Source organism: Taeniopygia guttata, chromosome 3, assembly GCF_048771995.1.
Source record: "Taeniopygia guttata chromosome 3, bTaeGut7.mat, whole genome shotgun sequence".
Classification (NCBI taxonomy): Eukaryota; Metazoa; Chordata; class Aves; order Passeriformes; family Estrildidae; genus Taeniopygia; species Taeniopygia guttata.
The window spans coordinates 102,322,505-102,340,082 of NC_133027.1; the positions used below are offsets into that span (position 1 = coordinate 102,322,505).

Sequence of the window (17,578 nt, forward strand, 5' to 3'; positions counted from 1 at the left end):
TTGTCTATATGCTTTTTGTATTTGAAAATAGTTGTGTGGGAACTGTGTCCATAGCCAGTTTCAAGCATGAAAAGTCAACTTTTATGGGAGTTAGGTAAAAGTCAGATTCTGATACAGATGCCATATTATAGTAAGGTATTTTTGGTCTTCCTTTAGTATGCTAACATGCAAAAGTTTTTTAGTGTTTGATGTTTTCTAATAAAAAGTGGATACATATAATGAAAAGATATTCCACCTTAAATGTTTCATACAGTCCAGAAGGGCTTGAAAAAATTTACAATTCCTACAATTTGATATAATTAAATTATATAAAAGTCTGCTGTTGAAATTTGAAATGAGTATGTGGTCATTCATGATTCCAAGCCAAGACTTGAAGGACATGAAAGCCATATTTCAAGTAAGTTGCAGAGTAAAAGGATTGTCTTTTGATCATCAGAAAATTCATTTCTTTCCTTTGTTGTTAAATTGTAGGAAGGCTGGTAGTCTGAGTTTCAGCACATGGTGAAGGAGATGCAGAGGTGAGGTCAGGTGGTAAAAACTGATCCTTGAACACTGTGATGGAGAAGGAATAGGCACAGTAAAAGTATGTTTGGTTTTGATATCTACTGAGGTCTCTCAACAGTGTTGGTGGGGAGAATATGAAAGATAAGATACTTAGGTTTTCTTATGGCTGCTGTCACTGTTGGGAAAGAATGATGATGTTTACTAACAGGAGATGGAAAAATGATTAGCAAATAATACCAGATATGAATTATACAAGAATTACGCAGGAAGACTCCTTTCAGTTATCTAGAATAAGGTATTTCTCTCTCTGCACACTACTGAGGCTAGTGGTTGAAATAGCCATAGTTATACACCATTCCTCTTTTTATTTTGTAACTGCTCAGATTTTTTGTTCAATCTAGTTCATCTTCTCAGTGAAAAGTCCAGCGTTCTTCTGAGCTTTTTACTTTGGTCCTATAGGATTTAAACTTCAAAGGCATTGTGCTAGCCTTTATCCATCTTTTTAAAATGATTGTGTTCCTTACCATCCTTTTAATTAATCAGAATTTATATTTTCTGATTTTTATCCTGGGGGAATGATAGTTTCCAGTCTGGAAATCTGTATCAGGATTACAGTCTAAGACAAAAGAACCTTTTTGGCAGGTCCAAATATTGCATGCAGAAAGTTACAGTTGCTACCCCCTCCTCGTTTTTTGTTATTCTTCTATTGTTAAATATATCTGTCACCAGGTGCTATTCCTTTTCAATGCTGTCTCCATTTGGGAGCAGGCTGGGTATAAATGCCATTTTAAAATGTATTGTAATGAAAGAACATTCAGCGTTTGGAAGCAAAAAAACTTCTAAAACAAAAGCTATCAAAATATTCTAAATAAAAAATTTAGATTGTTTTAACCACGTATTTCTACTTGTACAAAAACTTTAATAATGTCACTATTTTGATTTTGCTGCTGCTTATGCGACCATTCTCTTCATACATTTTATAAGGAATGGAGAATAAACAGTGTTATTTTTTTGACAGCTTGCAATCATTCTACACCGTATGTTCGGCAAAATGCTTGCAAATTAGAGTTAGGAGTTTGTGTTATTTTATTAATCCATTCTTCTCAACAAAATTATGTTCAATACTATTAAGAAAAGTTTTGGACATGGTAGCAGATTAACAACCTAACATTTTTCACTTCTCAGTGACCTGAAGTTGGCATGCTAGAATAATTACTGTTAGTACTTTTTATGCTCTTAAATTATTTCAAAGAATCTTTGCACAGTGATAAAAATATTTTAGAATAGAGGAAGAGACAGTGTATGCCTTATGTGATGATCATTACAGAGGGAAAGCTGTCCAACATAGAACTTTGATGGAAAGAGGTGAAAACCTCATGAAGAAGTCCTGCAATCAGAAATAAAGGAGAGATTATTACTACCAAGCTGTTCATATGTGTTCAGAGAAACAGTTCACTTAACAGAAGACATTAAAAATCTGATTCCAAGGGAGAAGCATCAGCATTCCAGATGTTTCAGTTAAAAATGCAAAGCTTTACTGTTCCTTAAACTTGGAAAAAAATCTGTAGAAGACTTGATGCCATAGCAATGCTGATTTTTTTTGTTGGATACTTGGCTTTTATGGGCATTTAATTATTTTTATAAAAAGTGTAAAGGCAGATGATAGAACTATTTCTTGACTCTTCTGTGGAACAAGTAGTGTTTTCCTATGTACTTTGTTTAATATGAGAAAAATTTGCCACTGCGTTTGACTTTGTGTGCTTCTGTTTTCAAATATGTGCTTTATCATTTCTGCTTCTAGCTCTTGAACATTTCAGCTGTGCTTCCACTGCAAGGCACTGATCAGTCCATATGTTGAGCATATAGCACTTGATAGTGTTAAAGTGAAGTGATGAGAGGACAGAATTAATTTTTGTCTCACCTCTGTTTTCCTCCTGCTTGTTGCCAGTAAAGCAGCCTCTGATCATTAAAATAAGGACAAGGGGCAGTGGTTTTAAGGAGATCTAGAAGATCTGCTGGAAGAGAATAGGTTTAAATTAGATATTAGGAAAAACATTATTTTCTTTGAGGGTAGCAAAGCACTGGATCAGATTGTCCAGAGAAGCTGTGGATGCTGCATCTCTAGCAGTGTTCCAGGCCAGACTGGGTGGATTTCTGAGCAACCTGGTCAAGTGGAAGGTGTCCCTGTCCAGGGCAGAGGAATGAGGCAGTCTGTAAGGCTCCTTCCAACAAAAAATCATTCCATGATTCTATGACTCTATGAATTCCATAAAAGATAGAGTAGTATGACTAATGAAATGATATTTAGTTTTCAGAAAATTTTGGATTTTTCTGCTGAATTTTATCTTCAGCAGCTGTTCTCTCTCCAGTTCTATTTTGCAACAGTGAGCTGTGTGTTTTTAAAGGAGTCAATAAACGGTTTTACCAAAACCTGTTTACTCTGAACTTTTGTCTCTTTAAATTTGTTTAGATGTGTGTGTACTAAACTCTGCACACACAAAATTAAACAAAGAGACAAAAGCATAATCGTGTCTTTATTAATACACCATGTATGTTTTGCTTGCCTTGCCAAAAAAATGTTTAATATTAATATGTTTGCATCAGTCATGCCACTGAAATGTCTGGATGTATTGTTTTAAAGTTTGCTTATTATGAATTCTGTAATTAGTTTATTACATCCTTTTTCTGGCTGAATGCCTCTAAAAGCATCATATTCTGAAGCCTGAAAAATTGTGTTGTATGTTTTCATAGCATTCTTTTCTCCTCTAGATGGCCATATTAATCTTTCTTTTCAGCATATTTGTATCGAACTCAGATGGCATTTTGTATAATGTTTTTAATACTAAAATGAAGAAAGCTATATGCTCTGCATGCTTTGTTGGTGTATTTTCATGATGTAATGTTCTAGTAGCACTTTTAGTAATTCTGTGCAATTCAAGGGTTCAAATTTTCATTCACAATTACCTCCTTATGGCCAATATCTGACCTACTTGGTATATTTGTATTGCACATTTGATGCATTTCGATTTTTACATGTTTTACATATAGATACATAAAATGAAAAATGAATTACTGCTGTGCTTGGATGCAAGTATTTCTATAGACTGTAAGCCATTGTAAATATAACACTTTTGCAGTGAACCCCTCATGGACAGGCTTAATTCCAGAATATCACTAAAGGAAAACATAATTCAACAGAAAATGAAGTTGATGACAAATATCAACATTAAAAGTAAAATGGTACAGAGGTTTCCACCTGAAATTTTCAGCTCTTGCACAAAAGACCAAAAGTTTTTAATCTAAGAAAAGAGGAAGCTGTGTAACTACAGGATGTGTGGCTCAATCTCTGTGCATAGGTCCAGAATTCCAGGGTCAGCTTGAAATTTGATATCTTAATTTTGCTAATAATATTGTTTTTATGCTTTACAATATTACCCAGTAAAGTGTGGATACTTCCTAAAGTGAGCTCCTTTTCCTGACTAAACTTACTTTTAGGTTTTTATAATGTGTATCCTACTTCTTATACTATTTCCTACCATTTCAGTGTTGAATATGTAGTATTGTCTTTATGTGCTCCAGCTATCTGTAATATTTTGGAAGAGGGGATTAATATGGACTGTAATATTACACTTTTATTTCAGAAAACAAAGAATAAAAAATAAGGGGGGGGGGAAAGCAAGAAAAACAGCACTATATTTCTGCTAACGAAGAGTTTATTAATTGAAATAGGGATCTAAGGGATAAGGAAGTGTAAACTTTATATTTAAAATTGGCATTAAAATTAAAATTGGCAATCTTTGTATTGCATAATAGAAATATCTTTTAGTATCTGTATTGGGATCTTAAATGGACCATACCTTTTTAATAACTTGAATTTCAAAAAGAGAGACAGTATTATATTGAATTGGCCTCTTTGTCTCCAGTAGTGGCTGCTTCCTGAATTTTGAAAAGTCAAGCATTATACTGACAAGTTGTTGTGTTTTTAGTATCTCCATAAGCTTCATAGGCAATTTATTTACTCTAAAGAAATGGTCACCTAAATTCCTAAAAATTCATGTTCTTAAACTTAGAAATGTTAGGATTTAGTTAAAATTGCATTTCAATATATCATATTAATTATATTTTGAAATAGAAATTACAGTTTTGCAGGCAGATGTCAAAGACTATTGATAGTTCTTTGTTTCTGAAATCAAGAGTCTCTCAATCCCCTGAGATGAGAAGAGTAGAAAAGTAGAAGAAAACAGTTTGGATTTTTTCATAGTTAATTTGTGATATGCTTAAAAGAGCCATTACCTCTTTAACGGCTGTGCAGAATTCCTGATTAGGAGCAAGCAAGGAGAACTGATCCCATTTTGAGGCAAAATAAGTCACTTAGTGAAGGCAAAAGGAGTAAGATCACTTGCTTATTTAGCATACTTACATATACTATGTTTAGCTATAGTTTACCAGTTCAGTACAACCACAGGTTCCATCTCCAGCCTGTTTTAAAATCTTTTTCTAACTTCTCAACTGGTAAAGCCCCCTGGCTGAAGACATGTTATTTCTGAGATTGGCCCAAGAGCCTTACATTTCACAAGGTTTTTTTGAAACATATGGAAGCACTAAAAGACGGCAGCGAGAAAACATAAGTTCTCTTAAATGAGAATCTGCTGCTCTAGCAGGCATATGCTACTGGATTTTATCCATCTTTTCCATATTGTGAAGGTAGAATACGGTTATTTTTGTAGTTTGTCTTCTCCCCTTCTATTCTTCTCTAGGCTTTCGGCACTTTATGTTGATGTGTCTGTGGACATATGTTTGCCTTATTCCTCAGTGTCAATCTTTGCACGTGAAGGCGACTGTTCTTCTGGAATCTCTTGGATCTGATTCTTTATGCAGCTTTTTGCCTTTTTTTTTTCTCTCTTGTTAGTTTTCATGTCTCAGGAAAAGTCTCCTCACTGAATTACTTAAAGTATATATAGAGATTTCCTCTTAGTATCTTTCCAATGTAAACACGCAAAGCTCTTTCACGAGCATCTCAGAAGTGGTGTAGAGGTGAATCTCCCCAGTCTGTTTAAGCAACCTGGCGAGTTTTCATTAGTAAATACTTTCTGTGAAGCAGGATCCTACTTCTTCAGACTTACCAAGCTGAGGTGACAGCCTTTGGGCAGGCTGATAGAGGAACAATGGATCACTCCATGAATTCCATGATAACCACATGTTTTGCAGTTTAGTTTCTGTCATCGTGCGTAAGTAGATCTCTTTTCAAGCAGAGTGTGAATGAAAACCTACTGTTTTGAAATTATAGAGTGGGGGCCTTTGTATGGCTGTATTGTGTTCAGCAAAATAAAGCCACAGAGTTCTCTCAAAATTGTTCTCTCTCAAAGCTTCAGATACTAAGAATTACAAGTAAAAAATATGTCTGCCACGGAAAAGAATTGTGTGCTGGTATTCACACTAGAGGACTGAAAGCTCAGTTGAATACTAAATCATAAATAGTCATTTCTCTTCTTTTTCTTCTAATGGGCCTTAAATAAATAAATAAATTCAGTGAAAAAGGTGGCCACCCACTTTTTTCTTAGGTGTCTTTGTCAGATTATCTGTGAGATTTCTCTGGTGTGTAAGGCCTATTGGAAGTAAATACTGTTTTTGTCCTGGAACTTTGGATAGGCTTAGGCTTCAAATAGTACATCCAAGGTACTTTGAAAGGGTCTTTAATGAAGAGATTTAAGACAAGTCTTAAGACACCTTTAGAGCAGTCTTTCTAAATGCTTCAGAGTGTATTTGGAAGACTGAGTCATGTTGCAGCTGTGAATACTCCTGATATTCATACTCATGTTTTTTATCTGATAGTACTTGTGTACCATCAATTCATGTTATTGATGTACTTTTTGGAGATTTTGGGGGATCTTTTAGTTACAGTATTTCTTTAATTGGTGCAGCTTCCTTATTTTTGTTCTTCTATTATATGGGCATCTACCCCTGACATTTTTTATTCTAGGAGTAATTAAAAATCTTCCTGTAGTGTACAGGAGAGTGCAGTGATGCAATACTAATGAGACAAAGTTCTGATTCCTGATCATGTGTGTCTGCCTCCTCTGGTTAATTGAAACAAATCTTCATTGGCTCCTAGCCCTTAAAAATCAGAGAATGACGGTATCTTGGGATTTTTAAGCTTTGGGGGAATGTGGCTGTTGAATCCATTGCTATATCAAGGGAATATTTAAGGATAGTTTTGTAAAAAAGATACTTTTGTAATTCAAGGACATGCAGAATAGTGTCTAACCTTATTTGCAATGCTTTCTACTTAGTGTCTCTGATGCTGTGGGTTTGGGCTTTCTTGTGGTTTTTTTTAGCCTGGTTTTTACTTGGGGTTTAGTGGGATTTTTTTGAGTTCCAAAGTAGCTTCCTAGTGCATTATGACAGACCTCTATTGTTCTTCTGTAATAGTGGAAGACAGTTCTCTTAAGTGCTTGAAATTTTGATGCATGTTTCCACAAAATATACTCAACTGAGTGTTGCAGACACTAAGATGATTTAAAGATTAACTCCTGCTCTGTTTTTTATTCAGGTTTGCAGAATTAATATATTTTTTTCCTTCCCAATAAAGTATAACCCCTTGTCTTGTGAGAAGTTCCTGATAGAAAGAATATTTTTTTGTAAGCAACTGGGCTATGATCATGTTGAGGTTAGCTTATTTACATGTATGAATAGCAGACATACATAATACTTACAAATTCTTGAGTCCTGGAATAGGCTGAATTCATGGATGGGGGTAGAAAGTACATGTGCTATTCAGTATTACTCATGAAATTTTCTTGAGGAATCTTATGGAGGAGGCAAGACATAAACAGGGATTGAAATGCAAATGAGATCCATGTCTGAGTTGAAATACAGTTTGGAAGAGAATGGATTTACATTGAGGACTTGTGAGTTTAAAAGCCAGATAGGTAGTCTCAAAGTTGTGCACAGTCTTTTCAACCAAAGGAAGCACATGAAAGTGCTGGATAGAATGAAATTGGGTAATTCTGAAATCATGGGTTTACCCTGTGATGAGAGATGCTGGGGAGAAAAAGATGCTGTTTAAGTATGCATATCATCTACTGCTGAGAGAAGAAACCTAGTAACAAAACTCAGAGTTAGGGATGATGACAAGATTTTCCATAGAAAAAATTCCTTTTCCAGTTAGAGGAGCTCCAAAGAGGAGGAAAAACTGTCTTCCAATAGGAAAGGGCTTTTTCTCATGATGTGTAGAAGTGAGCAAAGCAATCTCTCAAATTAGGTTCCTCCTACCAGCGTCTTCAATTCTTTGAAGGAATACCCTTGCACTTATGTGAAGGCTTTGAAGAAAGTCACCCTTAGCAATGTGATATCTCTGAAGAGATGTAAATCATACATTAATGATAACAGGAAAGTTTCCATTTATTGTAAACTTAGTCTTTTAATACCTCTCTTATCTATTCGAATCTGGAATTTATGGGATCATTAACTTGGAAAAGTTCACAGACTGAAATAGTGACTGAAATAGTTTGTATTTAAAATAGATGCTCTACATTCATAAAATGTAGAACTGTTTTGTGATATAAACACAACAGATAGAACTATATCAGAAGTAAAGATAATTTCCTTGATGAACCAAGTGCTTTTGCTGATTCTGAGAGTTCATTGCTCTATCATAGAAGGAATGACTAAGAAAGAAGATTGAACAGTTGACTGGAAATCTCTGTGTAGTTGTTATTAGGTACATTGGGAAAAGGAATTTTACCCAGTACTCTACTTACCTCCTGAGAATAGTCATGCTGCTTGATTAGCACAATGGAGGTAAGTAGCAGTTTAGGTAAATATGAGAACTAAAAACTAGAGCAGCTTTTGTAGAATGGAATAATAGAATGTTTTGGGTTGGAAGGGACCTTAAAGATCATCTAGTTCCAAACCCCTGCCATGGGCAGGGATTGCACCCACTAGATCAAGTTGTCCAAGGCCCCATCCAGCCTGATCTTGGAATTTACATAAGAATATTACAAAAGAATGGCTTACCAATTCTTCCTCCATAGCAGCTGTGGATAAATGGAGCATTTTTCTTATCTTTAAAGGTTAAAACCATAAGATTTTTAACTCTAGTCCGAAACTAAAGTTTGCCTCCCACTTGTGCATTTTCCCGGTAGGTTAAGGAGACGTTACTATTAGAACTGTTTGTTTATATTCTGAGCACATTACATTTTAACCTTCTCTTTTGTAAAAATGCATTAGTGTTTTTTTATAACTGAACTCTGTTTCTGTTTTTACCTAATGTAGATTATTTTCCTCATTCATATGTATAAGTTTCATAGACATGCTATAACTATCTTGTAAGTATTCTCTTGGAATGGTTTAATGAATATTTTGTCCTTACACAAATTGAACAGTCTTACCAATTTAATCTGATAACATGTATTTTATGTTAGGATAACTATTTTCATAGCTACTTTGAGTATATTGTTGGAGACTATATTGTATCTGAGTAAACGATATAAAGCTGTGTCTGTTGCTTCTGTGGAGGCAAATATCTATAATTTGTTTTCTTGCAAAATGAGTTCTTATTTGCTATTTGGAACACTGGTCTTACAAAGTTATCCTAAATTTTAGGATTTGTTAGAATATTTTCTCTGGGGAAAGGGTAAGCATGATATGTTATACAACTTGAAGAATTTTTTTTTTTTCTTTTTTTTGTGTCCTTTTACTTTGGGTCAAGCTTTTGGTTTTTTGTGGGGTGGGATTGGTTTTTTGAATTACCTTTCCTACACTGTATTTACAAGCTGGAAATGGATGCTTAGCTAATGTCATTGCCATGCTTCTGGTCACTTCAGTGCAGCTGAAGATTATCTGCTATGAAGAAATCATGATCTTATGAAAGCATACAGGATAACTTAAAGGGAAAATTATTTTATTATGGAAATTCTGATTCTAGTCCTTTGAGAGAAGCCAGCAGACATGGTTAACTGGGTATAAGATTTTCTGCGTGGTCACCTATGCCCAATTCAATTAGAGCTTGATCTTTAAATATGTAAATAGGAAATCCTGCTGCATTCACCTTCTCACCACTTAGTAGTTCAGCAGCATGTGTTTTTTTGTATATATCTGTACAATTTGCTTGAAAAAAAAAAATACTAATGACCCAGCTCTCCATTTTGACCTTTGGTTTCAGTCTTGTTGAACCATTCGTAATTTTGTCCTTAAAAGTATTTTGTTAAAGATTTTTAATTATCATGATTTCCTAATAGTTTTAATTTTTAAAGAAGTTTTATCATGTTCCTTTGCAAATATAACAATTTGCCAGATAAAGGTTAAAAATTAGATATATTTTATTCATGTTAAAGTCACACCCAGCTTATTTAAAGGCAGCTTTGACTTAGAGTTGCAAGCCTGAGGATATTGATTTGAATTATGCATGACTGTCTGGTATGCAGTTCCATTAGCCTGCTGGATGGATAATGTAAACATGTTCAGAATTTTAAGTATCCTATATGAGCAGCAGGTTAAAAATAGAGCTGATAAGAGCATGTGTATCTGAAAAATCCAAATCTTGGAGAATGAAACTACAAAAGGATCATGTCTTCAAGAGGCTGACTTCAGGTGTGAATTTCTTTCCTTTGAAACTGCTCAGCCTGAACAAATACAGCTGATGTGTGTGATTTGAGCAGGTGATGCTGCAAAGCATTGACGTCTGTACCAGAAAACACACTCACAACCAAAAGGCCAGGACTGACCCTGTGGCTTTTGGCCAAAAAAAAGAGGGGTTGTGTCTGTTCTGGTTTAAATTGGTCAAGATTTATTCTAGGGATCAGGCTAATTTCTTCACATCTTCTAGGAAGATATTATTCGTAATGGTATTTGATTTTGCTCAAACTTTCTGTGGTTATATCTGATCAGTTGTTTGGTTATCCCTGCATTCTGCTCTGGCAGTAGTTTGGTAGCACAACTAATGACTTCTGAACTTTGCTTTTAAATCCTCAGCACTGTGCTAGTAAGATTTAAAAACAGTATCTTTTTAGAATTTTGCCCAAATTCTTTCTGTGAATTTTAAAAGAATAAACCCACTACTCTAGAGTGAAAAGTATGATGTCATCTATGTTACATTTTATAAAGATTTATTATATTTCAAGTGTTTCTGTTGCATCTCTAGAATTTGTGGCAATTTGATGAGTTAAATGAAAAAAAAATACTACTGCACTTATTTTCAATATCTGATTGATACAAACCAGAAAAATGGTCTAATTTTTGCATTATTTTTTTTTCCTATCTTCTCAAAACTATTTTTCTTGGAATCCTTTGTATTTGGCTTTGTTAGATGCTGTACATGCCAGAATGGAACTATTTTTAGATTATAAGAATGAGAGAGAAAATGTCCTTTCCTTGGACTTTACAATTTTCATTAATCCCATGAAAATTTGCAAGTGTATGTATGAATTAAAAGCTGTTCTTGAGAATGAAGTTGATTATACTACTCTGATATATATATTTTTTCTTTTCTTCTCAACTCTTGGTTCATGAATTGTATATCCACACAAAAATGTGGCCATCAGATAATTCTTGGGTAGCACTGGTAAAGTTTGAACAGGTGCTTTGTGTTGATGGTCATTTTCCCTCTTAACTGAGGAATAGTTAATCTGTTCAGAGATGGGCATCTAATGCTCTTCTTCAGAGAAACTCATCATCCTGCTGTTTGATAATAGCTGCTCTCTTGACTGTTTTCAGAGCGAAATTCCTTTCACTGGCAATAGGAAGCACTGCTCTCAATAATGCTTGTCCTAGTGCCGTTTCTTTCCTGTTAAGAGAAGGCACTTTAGAAGAAGAAAATCTTTTGAAATAGCAACAGTCATTGCCATAAGTGTTAAAGGCAACCTGTTGGCCACAGAAACCTAGGGAACTACTGTGGCAATTTCCAGAGAACTTCAATATTTTGAAAAGGAAGAACTTTAGAGGGATGGTAACAATAGTAGTTATTTCTCAAAAAAAAGACTACTTTGTGCTTTAACTCTTCTCAGAGAGGACTGGGGAAATCTCTTGTGTGTTTTTGTGCCCAGTGAAGATAATCCAGGAGAATATTATACAGAGGAGAAATAATAGCATGTGTAACAGTGAGTGTACTGGCCTGGGTACTGAGCTATTCTGTAAATATCTCCACAGTTCCAGATGCTCTTTTTTTTTCTTTATAAGTGGTGCTGACATAAAACTGCAGAACTGTAATATTTTCATAACACAGATGACTTAGCATAAATGCCACAATGTAGCAGTCTATTTTGAGTTCCTTTTCCTTGTTCTCTAGCTTTTAGTTACTTTTAAAAGAAATTTTCAGGGGACAAAAAAAGAAGTGAGATTTAATTCTAGTTGAAAGTTCACACTAAAAACACTATATGAATGTTTTGTCCCCAAAAGAAAATTTGAGACAGAAGTTAAATTTAAAGGTTAAAAGAAATCCGGGGAAATATAAGTCTAGCCTACATTGACACTGTTAGAAAAATGAAAATATTTAATGTTTCTTTGCTTCATAAACTAAAGAACCTTTTGGAAAACTTGCAGAATGTTGCAGTTATTTCATAATATGGGCAAGGGTAAGAGTCTGGGGTTTATGCATCAGTGTCTCTGGCTCAGATATACTTCACATTCTTTGTATTTTAAAGCGGGGTTGAGCCTGTGGATGTGAAGAAGCCAAGTATGTGTTTTTGATGAGTGTTTTGTTGTAATACTTAGAGAAGTTTAGATAACTGAGGAAAAGAGGCAAGAGCAGCATTTTCCTACTCAATCTTCACTGTCTTTCTTGCTTTTAGTTGCCACCATGACACTTTTATGCAGTTGATGTCTTTCCAATTATTTAATGCATTGAAAGCTGGGAGACAGTTCTGAGTCAAGTTTGTATTACAATAATTTGTTTTTCCTTCTGGTTATTCCCCTTTACTTTTCACACATAAATTCAGATTAGGCTATCAGCACTTGGGTTTTGAATACTGTGTAAATTTTGCTGTCTCAGTGAGAGTCTTTTGTTTTTAAGAAGAGGTCAGAATACAAAAAGCATAATGGGAAAAATCTGTTTAACTGCCCTCTTCTACACTGAATAAGTACAAATTATTCCCAGCTTGTTGGAAAGCAATCTGCATTTGAAAATGTCCATAAGAAATTGGTATAAAGAGGGAGTTTAGGGGAGTTCTATTTACTCTAGTTTATGCATAATCTCAGAGTTGCATGCAATATTTCTGCAACTCCTTTCAGAAATGCTCATTGAGATTTGCTGTGTTTTACATCTTCTCTGGATATATTGATGTAGAAACACTTAAACTCTGATAACTCAAAATAAGCAGCAAACTCAGAATGATTGTGTATTTCTATTTTCACTTCAACACTGTTTCAGTGTTGGTCAGATTAAAATCATTTATGTCTGTACCTTTTTTCCTTTTATTTTCCTTGAGCAAACTCCTGAATTTCAGACAGAAAAGAACCTGCTTGTTTATTTCATTACAAATGGTAGTATATGGCTTATTTTTTGGGGGGGAGTGGGAAGAGGAAGACAAACACTTAAAGGGGTTAGATATTCATCCTGTATAGATGCCTTAGATTCCTACTGTGCCAGTTTTCTGGTGTTCGATAAGGCACACAAAGCAGTTGTGGGAGAAAGCATATCACTTGTATCCATGGTAACTCGAAAGATACTTTGGAACTCAAAAGGATGGAATAAGCCAGAGTAATAGGTCTCATTATAAGGGCAAAATACATAAAAGGTTCAGGCATATGCTTTTAATTAGTTGCCAAAAATAGCTGGAATCGGGGATGATGCAATGAAACAATAATTCTTGGTGTTAGAAATGAGCAACACCTGAAATCTAAAAGGTGTGCTCAGATGAAAGGCTTTATCTTACCATCTTATGGGTATTCAGTCCATGAATACTAATAGGTTTGCAATGGTTTCTTAATCATGCTTAGGACATGAGAGCACACACTGATAAAAGCTCCTGCAAGTCTCACACGACTGTAACTTTCTGAAGTTCCATAGTGATGTTAATTCTCATGGCTGTGATGCATCTTCTTATGAGTAGTATATGCAAAGCATTCTCTGCCTCACAAGGGCTCTGCTTGAAAAATAAATGTAATGTGTGCTTCTATGTAGGGATAACAAACAAATCATTGAAAATTAAAATTAATTTGAAGTTAAAGATCCAGTATTTTTCAGAATAAGTCGCTTGAATTAATTTTAAAATAGGAAGATAAGCAATGGGAAGAAGTGTGAAAACTTGAATGGATAGACTAGAATGGAATACCAGAGAACAAAAATAGTGCAATATATGAAGTATGAGATATAGGATATTTGAAAAGCCATTTTAATAAAAATATTTTAACACAGTGAATAATTTTGAAGTTTTCTATTTGAACATCAGTGTTTGTAAGGAATCCATCTTGTATTGCAGTGCAATTCTCCACATTATTTCCTCTGTTGCTATAGAAACTAATTCTAGTGCAGCTGTGATCGCTTATCAAAATTCTAATGTTTCAATAACCATTTCTTATTTTGAGTTATTTAAATAGTCTTGTCTTACTTTGAATCAAGCTGCACATTTCATCATTGCTGAATTGTTGACTGGTCAAAATGTTAATGCAAAGTGATAGCAAATGCTGTGGGGTTGTGGTTTGGGTTTTTTTTCCTTTTTGCTAAGTAAGCTATCATACTTATTGTTAAAGTTGGAATAACAAGCAAATTAAGGCTCTTTTCACTAGTTAAATTTCAAAGGTCAATATTTGCTGTCTAACATCAGCTTTTTGAAATGCATATTAGTTTCTCACTGTAATTTTAATTATATTTAATATTTCATGAACTTTAAATGGTTCCTGTTACTGGTACATGGCCATGGTGGTGGGGGGGTATGTGTGTGTATGTATGTGTGTTTACATACATGTGTGTGTAAACTATTTTTAAGATGCTTTTAACATAAAAGTATGTCTTGAAGTTTTCATTTTGCTGAAATAAAATTTTCAATGATACTATAGTAGAATGCCACCAGCTAGCAAAATATTCTGGATCTCTTTTGTCCCTGTATTATTTGTTTCTTTGGGATTGGGTTTGGGGTTGTATTTTTAGTGTTGGTAGTGGTGGGTTTTGGGGTTGTTTTGTGGTTTGTTTTTTTTTTTGCTGGTTGGTAGTTTTGTTTGTCTGCTTGTTTCTAACAATGGTAGTGCTACACTGGAAGGTCATGTGTATTTAATGCAGGATGCAGCAACGTTCTAATTGTGAACCATGTTAAACATCATTCTATTGAATATGTTTTCAACTGTAAGGTTAAGATCTAAAAACTTCAGTGACACCAAATTACGAGGAAGGGTGTGATGGTAATTGGCCTGGAGACATGCTGTGTATTTCTGCTGCTGTAGCACAGCTACCAAAATGTTCCTGTAGTACTTTTCAGGATAATCACTGACTTTCTAATGAGTGTACACTAATTTCATGTAGAGTGAAATAAATAATTTTCAATTTTGAAATTATCATACAAACATTTTGCAGCTGTAGCTGTCAGACTTTGATTACTAATTAACTGCTCTGCACCACCTTTAAGTTTCTTATTTGGAAGTAGCATCAAACAGTAATTTCAAATTAGATATACATTTTTTTCTGGTATTAGAAAGGTCTATGAGAAAAACATTTTGATGGATAGACGTATTTTAACTCTGTGCCAATGGCTGGTAGGTTTACTATTGTGAGTTAAGACGATGACAACACAATTTTCCAGATAGTGTTTTGGGAAGTTCAGTGTGTTGAGAATGACTGTTCCTCGATTGTTCAGTGCTGTTTGCTTGGGTGGATGACATGGAAGAGCAGTTCCTCTCCTGCTGTTTGCCGTGGGCTGAAGCAGCATGCTCTGGGTCTTGGGAGCCCTTCTGCAGCTTGGCCACTGTTTTCTCATCCTCATAAGCTCTTGCTTAGCTCTTATGGCTGGTGCTGTGCCTGAATGAAACTATCTTTACCAGCCAGACTCATATTCATTTAGTCTTGTCAAAATGCAGAAACTTACCTATTTTGTGAATTGTATGACAACTATGGAAACATAGCAACACCTACATCATACATTACACGTAAGCCTAGTAAAGCAGCATGTCTGTGACAGTGGGAGGTCTCGGAAGCGCCACAAAGTGCAAGAAATTTAGTTTTGAATAATTGTGTTTCTTTATGCCTGGAGAAACTTGTTTGAGGCCTTGCTGGAGTGAGCAGAACAGACTGACATGCTCCCTGCTGGTTAATCTGTGCCTTTTCTGTGAATTCTTAGCCCTCTCACTGGGTGTGTGAAGGAAAGATACCTTGGTCTTGAAGCATATCCATTTCCTGCAATTTCACAGTGTCTATTTTGCCTTTCTTTTTCTGGAGAGTTGGCTATGTAAATGATACCAGAACCATTCCTAAGCAAACTTTCTACAGACACTAATAACTGAAAGGTTTTAGAGCAGTTCTTGACCCTACACAGACAACTTTCTACTATTGTTGACCTGTTAGGTGCTCCTGCAAACAGAGATCATAGTAGATTTTTTTTCTGGGTTCTAGCTGCTTTTTTAATTTGGTAAAGTTATAAGAGCTGTTTCAAAACAAAACAAAAAAATCTGATTTTTCTAGAATGATTTTACCAGAATACTTTAATATACTCCAAGGAAAGCAGTCCATTTTACTAAAGCAAACCACTGAGCCAGTGTGTCAAGGAGAGAAAGTGCCTGAATAGATAAGGGAAATAAAGGTCGTTTGGAATTCTAGGATCTGAATAAATAATAACCATTGTCTTCCCGCCTAAAGGAAAAATAACAATAAATATAAAGTATAAATGCTAATTGTGGGAAGTGTCTTGCCTCTCCTGGAATGTAACTAGCTGTGTTCTCTAGGTTGTGCAGATTTTCACCTACAAATATGGATATTTCCACCCATCAGACATCACTGATTTCTCTTTTATCTCTTTGCTCTGTTGACATTGCTTTTTTCTCAGATCTGAACTACTTTTTGCATGTCATATGTTGTTTTATTTTCCCATTCCTCCACCTTTCTTCTTCTGTCATTTTTGCTTTGTTATTTTACCTGTTTGTAATTTTTCATTCCTGCTTGCATCTTGTCTGTTCTTTATTTCTCTCTTTGCACTTTCTCATTTTCTATGCAGATCTACTAAACTTCTCTCCCTTTATTTCTTTTCTTTGTTTATTTGACAACAAACCACTTTTTTTTCTGAATCATTGCACTACTTTCTCCTTTTGCCTTTTTTTTTTTCCTTATTCCCTGTACCTTTTTACTCACCCACATTATTTATTTTTTATTTTCAATTCCTGCTCTTCCACTGCAAAGCTGATGATATTGGGAAATTCTGTGGGGATATATATATGTTGATGATGTTATATTTATGGGAGTTTTTAATTTTGCTGGTGGTATTCATTTCAAGTTAATTTTAGATTAATAATAATTTAAAAGCATTAGTATAAATAAATAGAAATTTAAAACAAACAAAACCAAACCTTCAAAAACCAACAGAAGAAGTGGCTAGAGTACTATTGTAAAGTAATTGGTTTCTGTTTTTCTGTTCTCTGAAAACTTTGTGATGAGGAGCACTTCTGAGCTAGATTCACTAGCTAGCAATCTTTATTATCTTGTTTTCACCCTGTACTTCAGTTCTCCATCCGTAAAATGCCAAACATGTTAACTTCTACCAATATAATACTGCCATTATCCAGCATAATATATATTTTACTTATATCTGTGTTAACAGCCGAGAGATAGCCAAATTGTGATCATATACTTGAAGTAGATGGGTAGAAAATTTAAGTCATGCCCTACTGAAATGGTTCATGCATAATCCTTATAGTGCTGCTTTGTTAGTGACTCGCTCCAACAGAGAATCCTTTGCAGTCAAAAATGCTGTGAAAACAAGGCAGAGGAATCAATCAAGCTTTGTGTTCCTATTCTGTAAGCATTCTTGATGGAAAGTATCTTTTATGGTTAATTTTCACCTGTTAGGGTTAAGTAAGAAATAGAAAGCTTAGATGGTAGAGAACTTTATGCTTTTTTTTTTGCCTTTTTTTTTTTTTTTTAAATTGCAAAATGCAGCTA

General features: G+C 34.7%; 1 protein-coding gene across 7 annotated transcripts in view; it reads left to right on the forward strand.

The window, feature by feature from the left end:
- The window catches only part of SYT14 (synaptotagmin 14), a 96,188-nt gene that overhangs the window by 41,627 nt on the left and 36,983 nt on the right, over positions 1-17,578 (forward strand). The window lies entirely within an intron of this gene.